The sequence below is a fragment of the Mandrillus leucophaeus genome, unplaced genomic scaffold, assembly GCF_000951045.1.
Source record: "Mandrillus leucophaeus isolate KB7577 unplaced genomic scaffold, Mleu.le_1.0 Scaffold191, whole genome shotgun sequence".
Lineage (NCBI taxonomy): Eukaryota > Metazoa > Chordata > Mammalia > Primates > Cercopithecidae > Mandrillus > Mandrillus leucophaeus.
Window position 1 is genome coordinate 1,730,329 of NW_012101932.1, and position 26,711 is coordinate 1,757,039.

Here is a 26,711-nt window from a genome sequence, read left to right on the forward strand (position 1 = left end):
TAGTATCTTGATAATTCACAAATTTCTTTCTAATTGACATGTTTTAGTTGGATACAGATACATTTTTGGAAATTATAAGAGCTATGATATATTGAAAAAATAAAATACATTTTAAAATACAGTTATGAACTTAGGAATAAATAGTTTATAATACTATAGAAAATGTTTAGGCAAGTTCTTGGGTACTGATATAAACTACAGTTTTGGTAGGAAATTAACTGTTGGCTAGTCAGTGCAGAAAAAAATCAGGGAGAAAAGTCTAATGTATAATACCTGGAAGATACGTTTGGCAGGAAGTTATGCTAAAAGCAAACAATAACAGCCTTTTGGTGACAGGAGAATTAACTTTAGGAAAAAAATGAAATGTCCATGACGAATGGAAGCATAAAAAATCAAATATAGGTAATCCAGATCTGAGGAGGCAGAGCAAGATGGCTGGAAAAAACCCTCCGGTGATCATTCCCCAAACAGAACACCAAATTGAACAACTATCCATAAAAAAAGTCACCTTTTTAAGAACCAAAAATCAAGTGAGTCATCACAGTACCTGGTTTTAATATCATTTTACGGAAAGAGTTACTGAAGAGGATACAAAAGACAGCCTTGAATTGCCTACATCACCCCTCCTCTATCCCCTGGCAATACCATGTGTGTTTGGGGGAGGGATAGTGCATTGAATATGGGACTCCAGATTGGCACTCAGTGCTGTCCTGTCACAGTAGAAAGCAAATAGGGCAGAATTTTGCTGTCAACTAGAGAGGGAGCACTTATATCAGCCCTAGCCAGAGGGGAATCATCTATCCCAGCAGTCAGAAGCTGAGTTCTGGCTAGCCCCACTACTATAGGCTAGAGTTCTCTGGGGTCCTAAATAAATGTGAGTGGCAGTCTAGGCCACAAGGACGGCAATTCTAGGGCAAGTCTTGGGGCCATGCTCTGCTTGGAGCAAGTGGACTTGGGCTGCATGCAACGTGCTGAGACACAAGCTGGGGTGACCAAAGGAGTGCTTGTGTCACCTCTCCTCCAATACCAGCCAGCACAGCTTGAAGCTCTGGGAGAGAATCTTTCTACTTAAAGAAAGGAGAAGGAAGAATAAAGAGAACTTTGTCTTGCAACTTGAAGACCAGTTCAGCCATAGTAAAATAAAGCATGAAACAGAGTCATGTAGCTCTTATTCTAGGCCATAGTTCTTGGTTGACATTTCCCGACACACCCTAGGCCAGAAGGGAACCCACTGCCCTGAAGGGAAGGAACCAGTCCTAGCAGAATTTATTACCTGTTAACTTTAGCCTTTGGGCATTGAACAAATATCACTGATAGTCAGGCAGTAGTCACCATACGTTTCAGGGAAGACCCAGTGCTTTGCTGCCTTCAGGTGTGACCCAGAGCATTCCCAGCTGTAGTGGGCACAGGGAGAGACTCCTTCCACTTGACGAAAGGAGAAGGAAGAGTAAAAATGACTTTACCATGCAACTTGCATACCAGCTCAGCCACAGTAGAATAAAGCACCAAGTAGATTATGAAAGTTCCCAACTCCAGGCCCTAGCTTCTGGATGACATTTGTAGACCCCACCTGGCCAGAAGGGAATCTACTGCCCTGAAGGAAAAAACACAAGCCTGGCAGAATTCTGACTTAAGAGCCCTTAACCTTTAAATAAATATCAGTGGTAGCCGGCAACAGTTGCCACAGGCCTTGGGTCAGATCCAGTGCTGTGCTGGCTGCAGGTGTGACCCAGCAGAATTCCAATGGCAGTGGCCATGGGAACACTTGCATTATCCTGTCTCCAACTCCAAGCAGCTCAGCTCAGGAGAGAGAGAGAGAGAGAGAGAGAGAGAGAGAGAGAGAGAGAGAGAGAGAGAGACTATTTGGAGGAAAGTAAAGGAAGGAAACAAGAGATCTTGCCTGGTAATCCAGGGAAGTCTCATGGACCTTACCCAAGATCACCAAGGCATCTCTACAAATCTGTGAGAGTAACACCATTACAGAGTTGATGCTGTTCCCAATGCAGATATGGCTGCAGTGACCAGACTTAGATTACAACATTCAATTCTCTTTGAATACTTAGAAATCCTTCTCAAGAAGGACAGGTATAAGAAAGCCCAGCCTGCAAAGAATAGAATAAATTTTTAACTCTTAAATGCCCAGACATTGATGAACATCCGCAAGCATCGAGACTTTCTAGGAAAACACGACCTCACCAAACAAACTAAATAAGGAGCAAGTAACCAGTCTCAGAATGACAGAGATATGCAAGCTTTCAGACAGAGAATTCAAAATAGCTGTTTTCAAGAAACTCAATTAAATTCAAGATAATATAGAGAAGGAATGTAGAACCTTGTCGGATAAATGAAGTGATTGAAATACAGTTTTAAAATCAAGCAGAAATTCTGGAGCTAAAACATTCAACTGAAAAAAATAAAAATGCATTAGAATCTCTCAGTATAATTAATCAAACATAAGAAATCATCGTTAAAAATTTGAAAACACACAGGGAAATACATTTTTTCATGAAAATACACAGGGAAGACAAAAGAAAAAACTATAAAAGAAGTAGAAAATAGCCTCAAAAGGACCAATCTAAGAATTATTGACCTTAAAGAGGAGGTAGAGAAAGAGATTTGGGTAGAAAGTTATTCAAAGAGATAATAACAAAGAACTTTATAAACCCAGAATGATATTGATATTCAAGTACAAGAAGTAATGAACAACAAGTAGATTTAACACAAATAAGACTACCTTAAGACATTAAATAATCAAACTCCCAAAAGTCAAAGGTCAAAGATAAAGAAAGGATCCTAAAAGCAGAAAGAGGAAAGAAACAAGTAACATACAATAGAGCTCCAATACATCTGGTGCAGACTTCTTAGCGACACTTTACAGGGCAGGAGAAAGTGGCATGACATATTTAAAGTGCTGAAGGAAAAAAAAAAAAAAGTTATATCCTAGAATAGTACATTTAAGTTGTCATTAATTTAAAATAATGGGTTATAAGATTTTATTTGCAAGTCTCATGGTAACCTCAAATAAAAAAATCTACAGTAGAAACACAAAAAAATAAAAAGCAAGAAATTAAAACACACTACCAAAGAAAATCACTTTCACACAAAGGAAGAGAGAAAGGAATGAAGGAATGAAGGAAAGAAGGAAGGAAAAGAAGGCCACAAAACAACTGAAAAAAAATGGCTATAGTAAATCCTTCCTTATCAATAATAAAATTCTCCAATCAAAAGATTTAGAGTGGCTGAACAGATAAAGCAAACTCCAACTATCTGCTGCCTTAAGAAATACACTTTATCCGTAAAGATACAAAAACACTAAAGTAAAGGTATAGGGAAACATATTAGATGCAAATGAAAACAAAAAAAAGCAGGAGTAGATATAATATCAGATATAATAAATTTTAAGACGAAAAGCATAAAAAGAGACAAAAAGGAGGTTATTCTATAATGATAAATTGTCAATACAGCAAGAGAACATGACAATTTAAAAAATATATACACCTAACACTGGAGCACCAAGATATATAAAGCAAATATTATTAGAGTTAAAGAGAGAGATTGATTCTAATAGAATAGTAGCTGGAAACATCAGCGCCCTACTTTCAGCATTGTACAGATTAACCAGACATAAAAATAACAAAGAAACATCAGACTTAATCTGCACTCTAGACCAAATGGACCTGATAGATATTCACAGAATATTTCATCCAAAGGCTGCAGAATACACATTCTTCTCCTCAACATATGGATCATTCTCAAGTAGTAGATTTTATGTTATTTCACAAAACAAGTCTTAAAAGATTGAAAAATAATTGAAAATCATGGCAAGCATCTTTTCTGACCAAAAGGAGTAAAACTAAAAATCAATAACAAGAGCAATTTTGGAAACTATACAAATGTGAAAATTAAATAATATGTTCCTGAATTTAAGCAGTATGCTGCTCTTCTCTAAGGAGAAAAGAAAAGCACTGTCATCTGAGTAATGCAAACCCTTTTTATTGTCAGGCGGAGAGAAGCATTAAAATGAGACTGCACTCACGTCCTACTTGCCTGGCTTTGAGCTATGTATTCATCTCTTGAAACTGCTTGCTATTGCCACAAGTAGCTATAAACTAACGTATCAATGTGAAACATTGTATCAGGAGAATGAAGAATGAAATCCAGCAAGTCCATAAAGAAATTGAGGAAATGTTAAAATGTATTGAAACAATTGAAAATGTAAATATACCAAAACCTTTGGAATACAGTAAAAGCAATACTGAGAAGAAAGTTTATAGCAATAATAACCTGCATCAAAAAAGTGTAAAAACTTTAAACAGCCTAATGATACGTCTTAAATAACTAGTGAAACAAGAGCAAACAAAACCCAAAATTAGCAGAAGAAAAGAAATAAAGAAGATCAGAGCAGAAATAAGTGGAAGTGAAAACAAAAAATACAAAACATCAATTAGATGAAAAACTGATTTTTCAAGAAGTTAAACAACATTGACAAACTTTTAACCAGACTATGAAAAAAAGGATCCATTCAGTATATGTGGCTGATTGGTTAAAATTTTAAAAATATACAAGAAAAGAGGATCCAAATGAATAAAATCAGAGATGAAAAAGGAGGTATTACAGCTGACACTGAAGAAATTCAATGGATCATTAAAGACTACTAGCAACAATTATATGCCAATAAATTGGAAAACCTAGAAGAAACTAATGAATTCCCAGACACATACAACCTAATGAGATTGAACTATGGAGGAATCCAAAAGCAGAATAGACCAATAACAAGAGACAAGAACAAAACTATGATTAAAACGTCTTGCAGTAGAGAAAAGCCCAGACCTAATGACTTCACTGCTGACTTTTATCAAACATTTAAAGAACTAATACCAAATGTATTCAAATTATTCAAAACAAACAAACAAACAAACAAAAAAACAGAAAAACAGAGGAGGAGGGAATACTTTCAAACTCATTCTACAAGGCCAGTACTACCTTAGTTGCAAAACCAGACAAAGACACATCAAAAAAGGAAACTACAGGCCAATATCTCTGAGGAAATTTGATGCAGAAACGCTCACCAAAATACTAGCAAACTGAACTCAACAGCACACGTAAAATATCATCCACTGTGAACAAGTGGAATTCATCAAAGGGATGCAAGAATGGTTCGACATATACAAATCAATCAACATGGTACATCACAATCAACAGAATGGAGGAAAAAAACCATGTGATCATTTCAATTGATGCTGAAAAAATTTTGATAAAATGCAACATCCCTTCATGATAAAAACCCTGGAAAAATGGGGTTTAGAAGGGATATACCTCAACATAATAAAAGCTATGCAGAGCAGACCCACAGCTAGTATCATACTGAACAGGGAAAAATGAAAAGTCTTTCCTTTAAGACATGGAAAATGACAAGGATTCCCACTTTCACCACTATTATTCAACATCGTACAGGAAGTCCGAGCAAGAGTGATCAGACAAGAGAAAGACATACAGGGCATCCAAATTGGAAAGGAAGAAGTCAAATTATTCATGTTTGCAGATGGTATGATCTTATATTTGGAAGAACCTAAGGACTCCACACACACACACACACACACACACACACACACAACTATTAGAACTGATAAACAAATCTGATACAAATACTGATACAAAATCAATATGCAAAAATGAATAGCAGTTCTACATGCCAACAGTGAACAACCTGAAAAAGAAATCAAGAAAGTAATCTCATTTACAATAGCTACAAGCAAAATTAAAATGACCCAGGAACAAATTTGACCAAAGAAGTGAAAGATCTCTATCATGAAAACTAAAACATTGCTGAAAGAACTTGAAGATGACACAGACAAAATAAATGGAAAAAATTGCACGTTTTGTGATTGAAAGAATCCATATTGCTAAAATTTCCACAGTACTCAAAGCTGTCTACAGATTCAGTGCAGTCCCTACCAAAATACCAATGACGTTCTTCACATAAATAGAAAAAAAAAAATTCTAAAATTTATATGGAACCACGAAAGACCCAGAGTAACTAAAACCATTCTGAGGAAAATGAGCAAGACTGGAGGAATCATGTTACCTGACTTCAAGGAATATTACAGAGCTATAATAAGTAAAATAGCATGGTAATAGTGTAAAAACAGACACACAGACCAACGGAACAGAATAAATAACCCAGAAACACATTCTTACATCTACAGAGAATTCGTTTTTGACAAAGTTGGTAAGAACATACATTGGGGAAAGGACAATCTTTTCAACAAATTGTGCTGGGAAAACTGGATATCCATTTGCAGAAGAATGAAACTAGACCCCTATCTCTCACCATATGAAAAGATCGAATCAAAATGCATTGCAGACTTAAATCTAAGACCTCAAACTGTGAAACTACTAAAAGAAAACACTGGGGAAACTCTCCAGGACACTGGACTGGGCAAAGATTTCTTGGTAATACCGCATAAGCACAGGCAACCAAAAGAAAACTGGAAAAACAGGATCACATTAAGTTAGAATCCTAATGCACAGCAAAGGAAACAATCAGCAATGTGAATTAACAACCCACAGAATGGGAGAAAATGTTTGCAAACTATTTATTTGACAGGAGATTAATATTCAAAATATATAAGGAGCTCAAACAACTCAATAGGAAAAATCAAATAATCTGATTTAAAAATGGGCAAAAGATCTGAATAGACATTTCTCAAAAGAAGACAGACAAATGACAGATGGGTATATGAAAAGATGCTCAACATGATTAATCATCAGAAATGCAAATCGAAACTACAATGAGTTATCATCTTACTCAGTTAAAATGCGTTTTATTCAAAAGATAGGCAATAACAAATGCTGAGGATGTGGAGAAAAGGGAACTCTCATACACTGTTGGTAGCAATGTGTATTAGTACAACCACTGTGGAGAACGGTGTGGAGATTCCTCAAAAAACCAAAAATAGAACTATCATATGATCCAGAAATCCCATTTTAAGGTATATACCCCAAAGAAAGGAAATAAGTATGTTGAAGAGATATCTGAACTTCCATGTTTATTGCAGCACTATTCACAATAGCCAAAATTTGGAAGCAAGGTAAGTGTTCAACAAAGGAATTGATAAAGAAAATGTGGTAGATATACACAATAAAGTACTATTCTACCGTATAAAGAATGAGATTCTGACATTTGTAATAACATGAATGAAACTAGAGGTCATTATATTAAGTGAAATAAGCCAGGCACAGAAAGGCAAACTTTGCATGTTTTCACTCTTTTGTGGGTGCTACAAATTAAAACAATGGAACTTATGAAGATAGAGAGTAGAATACTAGCTAACCAGATGCTGGGACAGGTAATTTGGAGGGGTGGAAGAAATGGAAATGGTTAATGAGAACAAAATTATAGTTTGATAAAATGAGTAAGATCTGGCATTTGATCACACAACAAGGTGACTACAGTCAACGATAATTTATTGTACATTTAAAAATAACTAAAAGAGTATAATTGGAATGTTTGTAATACCAAGAAATAATAAATACTTGAAGTGATGGATACCCCCCTTAACGTGATGTGATTATTAGGCAGTCTGCCTGTATGAGAATACTTCATGTGCCCCATAAATACGTAAACCTACTACATACTCATAGACATTACAAATAAAATTTTAAAAATAGGTAATTCATAAAAAATTGGAGACAATGTCCTTCATACCATGGGAGTCAAGATATAATGAATTACTGATGATTTTAAATATTTCTGCCTTATTTTTTCTTTTGTATCTTCCATCTAATAACCAGCATGCCAGTCATTGAAAATAATTGGTATAGTAGAAAGAATAATAGATAGAGTGCCGAGGCTTTTAAGGTTGGGTAACTCTGAGTTTGCTTCCTGTTTCCACTGTGGGAATATAAACTGAGGCCAATCATATTAAACTCTTTGAGGATTACACCTAACTCGATTTTAACAGACACTTCATACATTTTATTTTCCTTTTACCTCCACACTCTCTAAGCAGATTTTTTAGGGTTTACAACCAACTCTGCTACCCTCATTAAACTATTTATGGTCAAGTTACTATGGGATTCTTAGCTTAAAGATTTAGAATTTACAAATAAGTGTGTTAAATTTATTCTCTGCCAATTTGCTTGAATAAGGCTATTTTCACTTTCTGTTGATTTTTCTGGAAAATAATTTCCTCTTTCCAGAAAGGAATATGTCACTTCATGTAGAACGAGGGAGGCAAACACTTCTTACATTTCTCAAGCAGGAGTAAAAGCGCAAATAACTAATTTGCCCAGTCAGGAGAGTGAAATGCGTGATGTGGACTAGGTGGGCAAATGGAAACAGATGTGACTTAGCCAAATGTTGCTAATAAAATTGAGGGCTTGGTGTGGCCACATGCTCACAATTTTAAGGAAAGTTGGAATGCAGTTTTTTCGGTATAATACTCTGATTTTTGTTATATTAGATAAATCTAACTATTTTCAAACAATATGTGAGAGAAACAAAACTTGAGTTGTGTCAGCTAGTTCTTGCTTCTATTAAAAAATAGTCACCAGCCACATTCAAACTATGAGAGGGTAGCTGCAGATTTAAATTCTCTGAAGTAAAGTGGAATCATTATCTCTGTATTAAATAGGTTGACTTCTGAATGACGAACCTTACTCCTGCCAAGGAGCTTTCCCAGGTCCCTGCTACTACATAACGAGGTTTAATATGTCTTTTTTAACTTTTCCCATAGCACATTTTAATATTTTTTTCAGGGATATGTAATAATACCATTACATAATTAGAATATGAGATATAAAAGGTAAAACTATAATGATGGTGTAAGTATTATAGAAAACATAATACATGTACTATCTTTGAAAAATTTTAGAGCTGTAGTTTACACTGTAGAAAATATATATCAACATTTCATCACATTAGAAATATATGCAATGTTAGATCTATTACAATGTGACATTTTAGGGAAAAAATAACTAGGATTTTACTTTTGTATTCCTAAGATTGTGGCCAGATTTTGAATGATTTATATTTATAGAATTGAATTAAATGTATTTTTAAAAGTTTATTCTGATTTTCCATGTCTTACCTGCTTAAAAGTCATGACTCAAGGCACTCATTACTTGGGGAATATTGGGGAAATTATTATTTATTCTTTGGCTCCTGTAAAAATAGTATTATTAAAGTAGGGCTGATGAATAGTGCCACAAAAGTAACCTGGAAAGAATGAGATATAGCAAAGGGTGTTACATTCTAATTTAGGAACTGGTTGCCTAGTGAGTGAAAATCAGTGAAGGATGACTATTATTTTACATTTTTTCATCTGTGAGGAATATATTCCAATCCAAACCTGAATCACAGAAACCTTTGGATCCAAATTTGATTGAGTAAAGTCTTTCTATGAGCTTTGCCAACATATAGCTGTTACCATTTATACTTAAATTTCTAGTCACTTAAAAGAAGCTGTCTTAGGTAGTACCTGTCTCTTATACACATCTAGATGTGTATAAGAGACAGCACCGGGGCCTATCATGGGGAGGGGGGAGGGGGGAGGGATTGCATTGGGAGTTATACCTGATGTAAATGACGAGTTGATGGGTGCAGCACAGCAACATGGCACAAGTATACATATGTAACAAACCTGCACGTTATGCACATGTACCCTACAACTTAAAGTATAATAATAATAAATAAATTAAAAAAAAAAAAAAAGAAGCTGTCCTTGTTTTTCAGTCTTGAATTTTGAGTCACATATTCTCCTGAATTATTTTGTTATGTCTATGATTTATTTCATTTGCTCTAGATATATTTACACCTCTACACACCGCACAGTCACACACACATATAACAACACAGACATATTTTGCTAGTGTTTTGAAGAGAAATTAAATGAAATTTTAAAACATGCTATTTACTAAATTTGTTAGAAATTTTGAAGTAATCCATATAAAATAAGGATAATGATGGAAAATATCAAAATACACAAACATATTTCATTGTGTTTATCAAGCATTTAAGTCCTGATTCAGTTTTATAGATATTAAACTGAAAAAAAGAACGTATTAGAAGTCTTATAAATAATTACAAAAAAATACCACAACATGGCACCAAATCATTGTCCATACTTAAAATATTCTTCTGACCTTAAAATAGACACAAATATATATCTTGGCGCAATAGTGCAACACATATACACGGACACATGTACATATACACGCATATGAATTTAAAAATTACATGCATACACACATATGACTTTAAAATTAGAATTTTAAAATTCGACCTATGTAGACAAATTTTTTAAATGCATATTTTCACATATATCATTGGAACATTATGGCAGTGATAAACTGTGAACACCTGGTATGCCATCATTGATAATGACAGAAGGCTATATAAATTTGATATATACTAATTCTTAATAGGAAAAGTCATTAGACTTTATGGAAGCAATAAACCAGTGGGTGTACAGTTGGCTTCTTTTGGTCTCTTATGATAGTTTTATTATTTTCCTCAAATAAAGGCTTGACTCAGAATTAAATAATATAATAACTTCCATATATTTTTAAATATTGTGAGGTTTGCAAAATATTTTCCACTTTCAAAGCAAAGTTTTAGAAAAGATTCTACTTTAAAGATATTCCAAATTACCTTGGCCAATAAAAACACTTACCTCCTTGGTTAAGTGCATTTCTAATTTTTTTTTATATAATTGTTTAAGTAATTAAGTAATTGTTTGCTTAATTTTACAGAAAATTTATCATTAGTGTATAGAAATGCAACTAGTTTTTTTAGTGTTGATTTTGTATCTGCAACTTTATTGAATTCGTTTATTAGTTCTAACAATAGTTTGGTAGGGTCTTCAGGGTTTGCTATACATAAAATCATATTATCTGCAAATAGAGATAACTTTCCTTCTTTCTTTCTGATTTGGAAATGTGTGTGTGTGTGTGCATGTGTTTTGGAAGTGTGTGTGTGTGTTAGAAACTGGAAATGTGTTTTTGTGTGTGTGTGTGTGTGTGAGAGAGTGAGAGAGAGAGAGAGAGACAGGGTCTCATTCTGTTGCCCAGGCTAGAGTGCAGTGGTGCCATCATGGCTCACTGCAACCTCCACCTCCTGGGCTCAAGCGATCCTCCCATCTCACCCTCCCAAGCAGCTGGGACCATAGGCATGCACCACCATGCCCAGCTAATTTTTGCGTTTTTGTAGAAATAGGGTGTCACTACATTGCCCAGGCTGGTCTGAAACTCAAACAATCCGCTCTCCTCGGCCTCCCAAAGTGTTGGGTTTACAGGCATGAGTCACCGCACCTGGTCAGAAATGTCTTTTACTTATTTTCTTTGCCTAATTGCTGTCTAGGACTTCCAGTACTACGTTTAATAGAACTGATGAGAGTGGGAATCCTTGTCTTTTTCCTATTGAATACATAGCTTTTAATACTGATATTATAATAAATGTATTAAATAAAGGAAACTTAGCTTTGTCTTCAGAATAAATTTCTAGTAATCAAAACCAATGACAAAAGGAACAGTGATTTTTTTTCTCACATTGAAACATATTTGTATTGGCCTTACATAAATGGAGGCTTTCATTCACAAGATGTTAAACAAAAGGGTTTTGTTTTATTTATGAAATATAATAAGTGTTAGGTAGATCAATGTATCTAGAGTTAGCTAGCTAGCAGAAAGAGAGAGAGTGAAAATAACATAGCGCAGAACTTTAGGGAAACTTGTACAAAATATACACAAATTTTTCTTTATAATGTCATAAACAGTTTTAGTGCTGAATTTGCGTATTTATTATCCAAGATGACATAAATTTTAACAATAGCGGACTTTTAGCCAATTCTAACACAGCACTCATTAAAATGTAGTGAAACAAAGCAGTATATGGGAATCACTACAAAATATTTTTACTTTAAAATTTATAGTAAGACTACAATTCCTGAGTATGAAGAGTAAATTAATAAACAATTAGATGAATGTACTGAATACTGAATAAAACATCAGACTCTGCCACTTTCTGTTTATCCATCTTCTACTTTCTCATCTACTCGTGCATAATGGGCAATTCTTTAGGGATATTTCTTTCCCTTATATCTATTAGAACAAATATATTCAAAAGAATCTGAAGGTTAACACATGTCCTTCTACAATATTTTAATTGTAAGACAACTAATAGCCATAATAAAAATAATAATCAATAAAATATTACCAATAATAATGGCTATAACAATAGTAACATGAGGAACAACAATAGCTGAAATTCATATGTTCTTCTGAATTCTACAAAGCAATTTATTTTAAATATATTAGCTCATTTCATTTTTAAAATGCTATAAGGTAATTATAGCAGATATTCTTATTGCTAGCGTTATAAATGAAGACAAAGAAGCTTACAAAGATTAAAATATATACACAAATTAACATATATAGACATGAAAGGTAAGCCTTTTGATTCTGAAATAAAACCAATTACTGTAAGAGCATATACATTCATTTTTTATTCAAAGTTATTCATTATTTTGAACTAAGATTGATGACAACATTTAACCTCATAGTAAATGATAATGTAACTTATATAAGTTTGTGTAGATTTCATACCCATTGCATCATAGATGTAATGCATTTTTGGTCAATATTTTCAAGTTATTAAGAATGGCGATTAAGTCTTAGTTTTACCTGGGTTAACAAGTGGTTACTGTTTTCAAGAGAACAACAAATCGAATAAATCTGATTTTTTTTTTTCATTTTAAAACTCTCAGGTTGAATATCAAATAATTTCACTGTGTCTATGCTAAAAAATAAAGTCTGCATGGAATGGGTTAAGGAAAATATAAAAACCGAGGATAAAAATACAAAACTAAGATCAAGTAAAGGTATTAAAATCACTCATATAAATAGATTGTTTTGAATTTAGGCTTTCTTTTCTCTATATAATTCAAATTCTACCTAATTGTGTTTATGATGAAAGGCAACACTAGACAGAATAAGATAGACAAATTTATTCCAATAAATAAGAAGAAACAAAAGATTTCCACCATTATAAAATATTCTTACATTTTAAAGTGTTAGTGTTTATTGATCTCTCATTAATGTATTAGTGATTTAATTTAATGGAACTGAAAACTAATTTATTTTATTTTAACCAAACATTTTCAGTTATGAAAACATGTTATATGCAATTTGATCTTTTACTGGTCTGAGCTGATCTTTAATTATCTATCCTACTCTTCATTTTAGGATGCTAGTCACCAAGACTGTTTACCCTTATCATCAATTCTCTTTCTCATGATAGAACTTGTGATTATGGGAGGTACTTAAATCAGATTAATATCGTCACAAACAGGCAGTTTAGATTTTTCCTAGTAGAGAATAGATCACAAATTTCTCCTTTGCCTTTCAAAGCTTACATGACTGTTTATAGGATATTATTGGGTTTTCACCTTTAGAAAACCTCTTATTATTATAAAGTAAGAATCCTAGTAATATATCCTGCTCTTCAATTTTGAAATCTATTTGCTAGCATTCTACAGATTTCAGTGTGGGGTCTAGGAAGATATGACCTTTGTGTCATTGAGGGTGGTCATTTGGATAAATTAACCAATTGAGTGGTCACTGCAAATGGCTCTGTTTTAAATTTGCATGCAGCCATTTATCAGCTATAGAATTTTCTTTGAAGCATCTGTGATTAGAGCCTCATGACCTCTGTGTTGATCATTTAATTTGGCTAAAATCACAGAAGGGGCACTTGAGTATACATATACCTCACTCCTTGTTTTTAGTTTTTTAAGTTTTAAGAATCAAATCATTTCTGTTACTGCTTGTGGCAGACATAACTAGTTTCTTACATGGGAATTAAATCTCTCTGTTGTATTTTTTTACTAGAAGCTTGGTGTGTAGCTTTGCCCACACAGAATAAAAACATTTTGCTTCTCTGCCTCCCTTGCAGCTAGTTACAATCATGTGATGAAGTTCTGGCCCTGAGGTGAAAGTGGAAGTCTTGTATCAGGTTTCTCAGGAAATTGCATAAATGGATCTAACTCAGTGGGGAAAGGTCACTTTTTCAATCCTTCCTCTTGTTTTGGCTTTCTTGAGATGTGACAGTTGAAACAGTAATAAATAAAGACCGTGTGTTCACTTGAGAAAGGGAAGACAGATTGGAGCTTGGATCTTGTAATTTAGTACATTTCTGTACTGCTCACCTCCAAATTGCTTTTATATAAGAGAGAAATGATTTTTTGTTTCATTTAAGCCATTGTTAATTTTTTCTTCTATATGCAGCCAAACCTACCTCAAACTAATAAAGAGTTTAAAGGAATAAAAATATATATTGTGTGGATGCTTTGGTAATATGATGTTCATTTTTTCTAACTTCTGTCTCATTTAAGCAAACGTTGAATTTTTTCTTCTATACACAGCCAAATCTACCTTTAATTAATTGATACACAGTATAACGTAACAATAAAAGTATATTGTGTGAATTTTTGTGTCATATGATGTTACCTCTTTTTCTTTTATATGATTTAATACTGCCTTTTTCTAGGAATGTCATTAAAATGAAATAAAATGTGAGGTCAAACTCTACTGCAGGAACTCAGACAGCATATACAATCTGTTTTCGATTTACACCTTCAATAATACTTTTTCAAACATTTTTCTTTTTATGGCACTTCTAAAATTTAAACACTGATGCTATTTTATGGAACTATGAATTTTACTTAAAAAAGATTACTTTTATAAGAGCCTTACTATAACACCATAAAAGTGAGAAATTCAGAACTTTGGCTGAAATTTATTCTCAGTACCCTGTCTTCTATACAAAGTTCATCAGACAGGAAATCACATATGTAATAGAAAATTTGGTCAGATATTTGGTTATATTACCTTGATCATGGGCCAACTTTCTTTGAAATTGGGAAAGCATGCTTAAATTATTCTTACATAAGATTGTTTAGTCACTTCATGAATTAATATATAGATAAACAGAAAGTGTTTTCTACTGGGAAGTGCTTGAAAGGCAGTCTTCATTCTAGATAGTAAACTAGCACTGGCTGTGCCTCCTTCACACTAAATTTAGCTTTGGATATGTTATAGGAAAAGAAGAGAACTATAGATTCCAGAAACTAATATCTCAGGAGAAACATATGGGAAGACTAACAGCCGTCTTAAACCGATAATTTTCAAAGGCTGATGACTGTGTACTGGGACCAGGTAATTTGGAGGCAGCAGGAAGAGAATAAGCTGAAGAAGTAGAAGGAAAGCCTTCCATGTTCTGCTCCTGCCTAGCTCCTAGGTTGACCTCTCACTTTCTGTAGGAAAATAACTATCTTGTTTGATACACATTGATGCCCTTAAACTTTTAGATTTCTTCCTTTTGAAAAAGGCTTTACTAAATGAGAATAAGATCTACATATACAGATAGTGAAAACTAAAATAATTGAAAAGATTTGTTTTAACCACTTACAATTTGCTCCCTATGTTTTCTTAGAGTATCTATCCAAACTTACATTAAACAGTTTAGTTTGTTGAACCTAGATTAAATTTGGAAATGAAAGAACTATTAACAAGATTTCAAGTGTGTGTGTGTGTGTGCACATATGCATACATTAATAACAAGTTAGTTAAAATTCTACTTTTTTTCCCAATGAAAACTAGAAAATTCAAAGGTACATAAAATAATAATTACAGATCAAAATCAGTCAAATAAAATATAGTTATGACATATATGTTGAAGAATGTTTCCTAGATTCCAATGAACTAAAATAATAATATTGACTCTCTAGTAGAATTAATTTTCAAAATGTGCAACATTTTCTAACATAAAAAATGATTAAAACTGTTTAAGAGTACTCCACTGTTAGAAGGTGAAAATTCAGGAAGGAATTTAATATGAAGCTGATTGTGGTTAGAAAACCAAGAGTTGACCTTGTTTTTCTTGAAAAAGTAAAATCAAAAGGGGCCTCAAATTATACCCCTTATCCAAAAGCCAACACCTAAAGCAACATTGTGACCTCTTCTCAGGTTGCTTGGGGACATAAACTCAGGACTTATTTGCAAAGTGGCTTTGTAACTGAAATTTTAACATCACTTTACAGACTTCTTCTCCTTGGGTGTCCAAAGAGTGCCACAGACACTTTCAGGTTATAAGTTCCTTGCTGATGGGGTCCCAGAACAAAGTGGGAGGGCTCCCGACCACAGAAAGTAAACTCAAATGTCTCCTTACTTAAAATAAGCAGAATCACAAATTGTAGTGAACAGAAGGCATTTCAGAATCCCCTGATGCTGGGAAGGAATATATTCCTTCTTTCCCTTTTTATCTAAGTTAGGCACCCTGAGGAACTCTGTTAACTCTTCTGTATTACCTATACCTAAACAATAGTATGCAAATAGCAATCTCAAGAGGTCACAAATCTTCCATGGTTGAATCTAGTGCAAATTTCCAGAGTTTTGACAACCACAAATTCTGATGGGTTTGTGAGTCTGCTCTTGGGCAAACAATATTTTATTTTTTAATTTACAAATTCAATAATACAGAAGTATTTTGAGTACATGAACCCATTTAACACTTGTAAACTCTCTTCTGAGACAGAACATGATTCGTTTTCTTAGTGTGAGCTTTCAGTGGGGAAGTAAAACAAAACCATAAAACAAAAACAAAAACAAAGGCCTCACTATATTTCTTCATCTCAGTTCATTTCCTGGTATTGACTGCTTCCAAAAAAGACAGAGTTGAGCTACCACAAGAAAAACTTTTGTACTGGAATTCCAAGTCAGGCACAAACCAAATAAAGCCTACTGGAAATTTCGTGGGAAAAAACATTCTGTAAGGTTTTCACTCTTAAAAACCTCAGTTGATGATTTGAGTCAGCAGGTAATTCAAGATCATTCATCACTAATTATAGTTTTATTATTACTTTTGAAAGAAGTCCATCTCTGTATCTTTGAACATATCATTATATTTGCTTCTTAAAAGTTATTGTCCAAATCTAACCATTTCTGAACAAAGAATTCTCTAATTTTAAAAGTATTCTACAACCACAGTCTTTCAAAATACCTGAAGTAAGTTATTTTTACTACATCTCAAAGTTTGGTGAGGGCTTTGTAATAATAAGAGAAAATGGTTAATGTATTTAGTTTTGTACACCTTTTTAAGTGCATTGGAGCAGAAAATGATAGACATTATGGACGCTTGGAATAAAGAGAGAAAGACTACCAGGTTGTGTGGTGAAAGGAAGACAGACCCTGAATACTGATTGGTGATGTGGGGCTTCTTCCATAGGCACATTCATGGTCCACCTCCTTTTGATCCCTGAAGTCTTTGATTTGAGACGCATTGTGATACTCATCTGCTCTCTGGTATCTTTTCCCCTCAGGACTTCTACAGAGCCAGACAGTATTTGCCAATTATTATTCATATCTGGTATCTCTGCACAAAGCACACGACCACCTGTTCATGTTTTAAAGATTTTTAAGATTTCTAGTAAACAGATGGGATTAAGAAAATTGATGAACTTTGCAGCAGTTCCATCTTTTGATATCTAGTAAAATCATGGCTGAGGTTGTTTATAATCTTGTCATGCAAACCATGTCAATCCCACTATCTGTCTTTTTCTTATCCCAAGCTGAAGAATCAATCTGTGTATGACATTTCAGGTTTAGTCTGGCCCAATTAAGTGCGAAACCCACTTCCCATAACCAAAATATGTTGGCTATATTTTTTTTCTTCTGGATGTTCATCTGCATATTCCTTATTGGGTTACTTCCATCATCGTTTTAAATGAATTCACTACCCTTCCTTCTTAAAACATCCGTTTCAACCGTATCTCCTCAAAGTCACTTCCACGTATTACAGTATCTATAAAGCTCTGTCTATTCTCTTTGTCTTTGCTTCCTCACTTCCATTAACTTTGATTCACGCCATTTAGCTTCTCACTCCTCCAGTCTACTGAAAGGGCCCTGGTTACTCTGGTGAATTCCATGCTGTTAAAACTAATGTAAACTTTTTAATCCTCTATGTCTATTTTAACCTTCTAGAAGCATTTGAAAAAATTCTCTCCGTACCTGTCTTTGTGAAATCTATTCTATTGCTTCTTATGATATCAAATTCTCTTAATTTCTTCTTAAATATCATTAGTAATTTTTCATTTTTCTCTTGCAATTTCTCCCCTTTCCCAATCTTTAAATAATATTTGGACATTTGAATAATTTTACTCATTATACACCCTCACTCAAAGCAATCTCATCAATTTTTATGTCTTAAAAAAAAACCATGTATTTGTGAAAGCTTCCCAATTACTATCTCTATTTTTCATTTCTCTTCTGAGCTCTGTACTCCTCTATCCAAATGGCAACTCAACATATCAGTTTTGGTGACAAACATCTCAAAATTAAGGTGTTCAAAATGGCATTCTTGATCTTTCTTTTCAAATGTACTATTCCTCCAGAGATGACCCCCTTCATTAATTGGTTTCAATGATATTAGCCAGGAATTGGGAAATTTCACTTTCCATTGCCTATCTTCTACTCACAATTCATCTCCAAATACTGTTGATACATTTTCCTGCTTTCATTCTAGTCCACATCATTGTTCTTTTGTATTAGCCTCTAGTCTTGTCATATCCATCCTTACCTCCATCTAATGCACTCTTCACCCAGAAGATAGAGTGATTTTGTTAAAAGGTAAAGGAGGTCATATTAGTCTCAGTTTAAAATTATAAAACTGTTATTTATTAAATTTAAAATAAAGTCTCAAATCTTTATTATTGGCTAATCATTTGTACACGATCCATCCTTTATTTAGTTTTCAGTGCTCATTTCTAGCCGTTCTCTATCAATATTTTCCTGCTTCAGCCACACTGATCTTTTCAGTACATGCAAAATTCGAGTGCTTTCTCAGGACCTTTGAACATGCTCTACATTTTGCTTTCAATCATTCCCTTGACTTCACCAGTTAAATGTCATCATGATTCAGGATTTTCCTGACTTCACAGTCAAATCTAGGTGGCTTTTGCTATTCCTTTTTATATTACCTAGTTATTACTCTTAGAGGAGATAATACAGGTAGCATTAATATGATTTTCCCTTGGATTGTTTATTGTCTGTCATACATAATGGATTATAAGCTTTATCGGGCCAGAAACTAAGGTCATGTTTTTCAGTGGCATGCATTCAGCACTTGGCGTGATCCCAGTGTGTTTCACAATTTTTGTCTCAATTTTTTTTCCATGGTATAATTTTTCTGCCACCTTAGTTAATTTCAACCTTATCTCAGTCTTATTAATTCAAATATTAAGTGCTTTACTGCATATCCCTATCTCTATCTTTGCTATTCTTATCCCTCCTGTCCTTACGATACGGTATACCCAATCTGGATAATGCTTTTGGTAATGGTAACTCCACGGCACGGGCAGTGGTTGGGTCTGTACAGCTAATTCTAACCAGATCATCTTATTGTAGGCAGTTATGACCAAAATGAAACCAGAGTTTCATGAAGCATTTCCAGTCAGTGATACTCATGTGGAGAGCCCTAAGGGAAGGGAAAACAAGAACCAGAAAGTTGGCATGTGCTAGGAATTGCTGCCTGACAACCAGGGCCCTATGCCAAAATCTGCCCAGAGGTCAAGTGACCACATAATCAGAATGTCATGGAAATATACTTTATTCTCTGCAAGAATGCCCCTTCTCAAATCCAAACCAAGCAAACCAAAACAATCAACAAACAAAAAAAAATAAACAACAAAACCACAGAAAACAAAAGAAACAATCACTGCTAATCCCAGATAACAAATAAAAGAAAAAGGGTTCAAACTTAGCAATTACATATCAAATTAGCCATTCTAGATAACTTTTTGGATGAACATAATAAGATAGAGCTGTTTTTGATCGAGTTAGTCTCCCCCGTAGGCCTCACATAGCTTCTATCTGTGCTGGAGTGTCTAATGTCTCTTATTTACACTACAGGGATATGTTTTGCATATATACTTATTCTAAGTACAATTTTAGTTCTGAGCTTTTATCATGGAAAAATATGCCTCCCTAAATATATTCTGCAAATTGCAACTACCTGATATATTTTAACAAACAACAAAAAATGTGAGGTGCTCTAATATTCTCTAAAATGAAACCTACATGCCTGCATTCTTCCCATCATGTAAGATGTCCTTCATCACGATGCTGTGGTGGCATAGGAAGCAAATTTCTAGTTGTGGTAGTGAGAAAAAGTCAATTTCCTGTAGTATAAAAATATGGATTCCTATCACACAGAATGTATACTATTTTATTTCCATGTCACAAGATTAAAAAGCATACATGCAGCAGCAATAACTTAGTAAAAGTCAGTCACCTCATTTACTATATAACGTAGATTACATAAATATTACAATAATTTGCTCTGTGCCATTTTTAAAGTGATTATAAAAAGCACCTCCAAAACCCTAAATCTTATAAGTCACAATATTTGAGTCATTGATACTAGGTCTTCTTTAAATAACAGTGTAGGCAAGAGAACAAAGTGTGTGGTTGCTTCTCTTAATTAAATAGTTGCACGTGATACTCCCTGCTTTAAGGACAATGTGATACTGAATATATACATATCTATCTACCAGAAGTACAGGTGGGTTCCTCCCTCACTTTCTTCCAGTCCTTCTGCAGTTTACTTATCAGTGAAAATTTCCTGGTCGACTTTATTTAAATAACAAACCCACCCTCAGTCTGGTACTCCCTATGCCCATTGCACTGTTTTGCATTTCTCCATATGATATGACACCATTTGAAATAGTTAACTTTTTTTCCTCCTGTTACTAGAATGTGAGCTCTTGAGTGTTGGAAAGTTATTTGTTCCATACTGTATCCCCTGATGTAAAACAGTTCCAGATATTTTAATAGACATTTCACGATAGAAGATAAATGAATGGTTAACAAGCACATGAAAAGATACTGACATAATGAGTCATTAGGGAAATGCATTTCAAAGTCACAGTGAGGTACCACTTCACACCAGCTAGGATGGCTATACTCAAAATGACACACGAAAAAAATGTTGGTGGGGATGTGGTAAAATTAAAATTATCATACATTTTTGATCAGAATGTAACATGGTCCAATCATTTTGGAAAACAGATTGACAATTTCTTAAAAAGACATAAATTTACCCAGGAATTTGACTCAGAGGTATACATACAAGAGAAATAAAAAGATGTGTCTACATAAAGATGTGTATATAAATGTTCATAGCATTGTTATTCATAACTGTCCCAAACTGAAACCAACCCAAATGCCAATCAACTGGTAAATGGGTAAACAAAATGTGACATATCCATACAGTGGAATACTATTCAGCAATATAAAATAGTGCATTATTGATACATTCTACCACATGAATGAAACTCAAAAAACATTATATGGTAAGCTAAAAATGCCAAATGGAAGAGACCCCATATGTATTATTCCATTGATACGAAATTTTCAAAAAAGTGAATGAAAGCAAGTTGATTAGAGATTGGCTAGGGCTGGGGATGGGAAAAGAGAAATGACTACAAATGGACTAGAGGTGTTTTGGGGAATAAAAATGTTTGAAAACTAAGTTGCGGCAATGTTTGCACCATTCTATAAATTCACTAGGAATCATTGAATTTTACACTTAAAACAGTGGAATTTCCAAAAATGTAAATCAACTTCAAAAAACTGCTAATAAAATAGAGCCTGATAAAAAGTATGATTTAAATACTTGTTGAATGAAGGTATAATTAATTATGGCTCTTACACAATAATGATTACAACTTCAGAAGAAAAAAACACATGAATGTATTTCACCTATGAAATGTGTGAAAATATACATAAACATACAAAAATGTACATTATACTGAATGTATATATGTGTGAGTATGTATATGCATATACATACACACACACAACACACATATACATATACATACACACACAAAACACACATATACATATACATACACACACACACACGTATCCACAGTCTCAGGATACATATTGCAATATAACAAGCAAAAGAACCTAAAATATATATGTGATGTGACATTTTAGACATGGTTATAAATCAGAAAGAAACAACAAAGAAGCCAAGATTCCATTACAACAGTGAATTCTAGGAGGAGAGTTTTGCCCATCCACTGTCCCTAAATGCAGTCATGGTGGTTTGAAGAATAGAGGTTTAATGAAAAGGTGCTTCTGTAGTCTTAGTGAAGTAGTTAAATGACCAAACGTCTGCTCAGATTTGATGGTCTACTGAAGACACAAGCACATGGAGCTTCTGCAAATTCTCACTACTCTGTGTTGCTGTGTCTGTTGCCCTCTTCCTTTTAAAGGTAACCAGAAACACTACAAGTCATTATTTATGATAATAATAAAAAACAACATGGATATCTAACATTCTGAAGCTATCCATGCGGCAGAAAGGGGAAATGTAGCAAACTGAGACTGTGATAGATGCTTTCTATAAAGTGGACATTTATGAAAGAAGTTTTGTGTGACTTTTAAAATAGAGGCTTGTGTTTTAAAAGTTATTTTTAATAATAGACACTTGCTTTGTAAATTAAGCTTTGGCTTTAAATCCTTTCATTTAAAATGTTAAGTCTTGGTTTTTCCATTTCAGGAATTATTCCAAGTCTCATCATTTCCTTTATGAAAGGAAGCAATTGGACTGAGTTACCTTGTTCCAGCTCATGAATATTGGACATGGCTTTTCTGAGTCCATCAGAGTCAGCTAACAGTTACTGCTTTGAATGGATGAATAAAACTAAGGAGCAGGTTTATGGAGAGTAAATGTGCCCTGAGAACAAACGGTCAGGTTCCTGTTCTCCATTGCGTCTCTGGTGTGAGATCATTGCAACTGAAAGGAACTATCATCTTTTGTAGTAACATGTAACTTAAAAACATTACTCATAGAAAAGTAAAGGGACCAAAGTTTATTTAATCTATTTTTAGAAAACAGCAAATTGAGAGGAAGAAAACCACTTTAATGTTATCTGAACATTTAGGCTTTAGTAGCAAATTTCCCTGATCACATTCCTCCCCAGTAAAACCTGGAGTGTTTGCCATGTGTGAGAAGAGCTATGTCAGTAGTAATGAACTGGTCAAGGATATTAAAATATTCTTCTCTTCTCATGTGGATCCAAAAGACTATCTGCCAAAATTTACTAATTGGATATTTGCTCTCCAAATTATTTACATATCTGCCAAAAGTGCTTTTGAAATTTTTGGCATGAGTTACTCTGTATAAAAAGAAATATGAGCTGTAAAATAATAAAATAATGTTGAAAATAGCAGCTTAGTGTGTTCGATTTCTTTATGAACAGCCAATACCTCTATTATTCAAAGTAATTTGAATCTTGTAAAAATTATATGTATGGGGTATACAGGATAAAACAACCACAGGAAATCCATCATAACAATCTTCCTTACATTCAAAATTTGCTATGAGAAGCGGCCATTTGTTATTCATCGAAGAGGGTTTAGTTGTAGATGTATAAAATAGACCTCCTTATTAGGTGCTTTTATTATTTAGAGATCTCCTGGCATGAAACCAAAGGAAAGCATCTGATAAGTGTTCTAACACACATGAATAAATGAGCTCTTCAGAGGTGAGTATAAGCAGATATTTCTTAAAGTACTTCTTAAAATTATGGGGCACTTAGAGAAAATTCTTACGCAAACATCTGTAAAGACAACAGTTTTGGCTAGCATTTAACATGGCAATGGTTTTTGGTGTGTATCTACCTGTACTTCTCCCACCTCATTTTTATACATTCCTATACAGTAAAAACTTACGATATGATATACGGTATTTCTTATTCCAAACCTGTTTAAATTCTTTTTCACCCGCTGACTTTAAGAATTTGGAACAATTTGACCTAAATTTTCCAACTGCTGAATGCAACAAGAGTTCATGACTTTATTCCATATCAGTGAGAAAGGTCCATCTGAAGTTTAAGCTATTATAGTCCCTGAAATAGTCCCAAGTTGTCCAAGAGCCAGTTTACGAAGTATCCATTTAGAGTAGGAAGAGGCACAGCCAAGAGGTAAAATGCTGAAGGAGTTTATGTGTATTCCTAATTTAAGATATAATTTAAGCTACTGTAATGATTCCTACATTTTTGTTTGAGGAGCAATGTTGATCTATAATGATCTTTTTAACCACTAGATAGCAGATGTGGAGAGTGATAATGCGGTGACATTTTTAGGTAAATGTTAATGACTAATTTTGATAGTTGTTTCTTAGGGTACACATAAATATACATATGTGTACCTATGTGGATATATGTGTGTGTATGTGTTTGTATGTGTGTTTATGTCCAAAACAGCAATATTTTTTAATAAAATGAGGATATTTAGTAAGTAGTTCCTTAATTAAATTAATCAAATGATTGATTGATTGATTTTAACATCCTAATCTGACAAAATCAAAAGTCAGTAACTTTAAGGTGAAAATTCCTTTAATTAATGATCCATGAAATCTCAGATTTTAAAAATTCCAGTGTTAGAGTGACACTTCCCAACAATGACAAGTAGAAATTTGTGCCTTCCCTGTGGTCCCTCACATTTGCCACCCTTCAGGTGCCTGCTATTTCGATATTTTTTCAATAGAACTTTTCTCCAGCCTTTCGTTTTAAGTCTGATGAATGTCAAAGGAAGTAATTTTAATTAACCACATTGTAGTCACTGTTCTTTCCTTCCTCGGTTTCCTTCAAGTTAATAATTAAAAGTAAAAAAATACTGTTTTTATTCATTGAAAGACTTTTAGACCTAAACTACTTTGTTGGTTGTAAGCAAAACATTAGTGCTTATCATGGTCTCAAACTCCTGGTGTCATATCTGTATAGGATGGTGATTTCTCCCCAGAGGAATCCGGGGAGGAAAAAATGTGGCACAGGCTAATTTCCCTTCTAATATTTAATCCCTTGATTCATTGCAGACTATTATTTCCTCTAATATTCAATTTCTTTATTCATCAAAACAATTTGCACTTGGCTCTACAGCTGCATCAGACATTAATCAAGGGTTTCACGTAATTAAAAGGAATAATTACATAGGAAGATAATTCCTTTTTAATGTGTTTCATATGAAAGTGCCTATACCACTAGTCTTGCTTCTTTGCCTTCAGATCTGCCTATCTCTAAAATAATTTTCTACTCTTTTAATGTCCCCCAACTATTGGGACACTTTTAATCTTACCCACATGGGTATGAATCTCTGTAAGATCCTTTCTTAGTCAGCTCAGACTGTTATAACCAATTATCATAGACTTGATGGCTTAAACAAAAACATTTATTTCTCACAGTTCTGGAGTTGAGAAGTCTGAGGTATAGATTCCAGCGCACTCAAGTTTTGCTGAGGGTTCGCTTCCTGATTTACAGATAGCAAATCCACCTGCTGGAGAACAGAGAGTCATCAAGCTCCCTGTCTCTTCTTATAGGTGAACTAATCGCATCATGAAGCCTCTACCCTCATGATCTAATTACCTGCCAAAGACCCCATCTCCAAATACTACCATATTGGAGGTCAGAAATACAACATGTACCTTTTGTGGCAATACATTCAGTCCATAGCAGATCCCTACTGTTATTAGTGTCACATTTCACCCAACTTGGGTTGTTCGGTCTGCAATAACAGTTGATTGCAGCCTATACAAGCTGAAACCTTGAATATCAGATATTCTCATGTCTTGGTGATTTTCAGAATTTCTTGTAATTGCTCCTAGTATTTAGCAAGTAAGTACTGGTTGAAAACTTTGAATGAAAAAGTACACACACACACACACACACACACGCACACACACACATAAATACATATATCCTCTCAAGGATTAGAGGATATTAAGAACAGTATAAGCTAAATCTAGAGCAAACAGAAGGATGAACATCTTCCTAGCTATATTTGATTTTTACAGTTTCCTTTATGATGACACATCAAATGGTTTGTGGCTACTACAGAGCCCAATTAGGTTTTGGAATGACTGCATCTTAACTATGAGAAAGTAATGTTGGTCTTTATCCAGAACCAAGAGAAATTCTTAGAAAATTATTATACTCTTATTAAAATCTGGTATCAGAAGATAGGTAATGTGATTATTTAGGATTCTTGGCTACAAGCAATCTTCAAGTTTAAAGAAGAGGATGCCATTTTTTATTAACCTTGGAAATTAAATTTCTCTCTAGAGTGCCATCTTGACAGTACATAATTGTTTTTCTGCAGATGACTTTATTCATTTCTCAACCTGCCAAAGAAATTTTTTTAAAAAGTTTTGACTCAGGGTGTTTGAGGTGCAGGGAAATATAATAACTCCAATGAACTCTTTACTACCCATTGATGTGCATTGCATTCCTGGGAACATGTAAACTCTCTTTGGGAATGATTCTGAAGCACACGCCTTGCCAATAGCCGGGAAATATGGAGGGTAGAGGGAAACAAAGAGAGATTATCTTTGGGGCCTTTTCTGTAGAGGACCACATGCTGCCACCCTTTTACCTGACTTTACCAAAGCCTGCTACTTGACATTTTGCTCAAGGGTTTATCTACAGAACATAAAATGAAGCAGATAAAAATAACATATATTATGTTAAAAAAATTTTTTTAAATGTGTGGCATTTTATGGAACATGGGCTGTCCATGTATGAATTTCCTTATAAATGGAAATCTGAATAACAGTCAACTGAGCTTATATAAGCCCAAACCTTGAA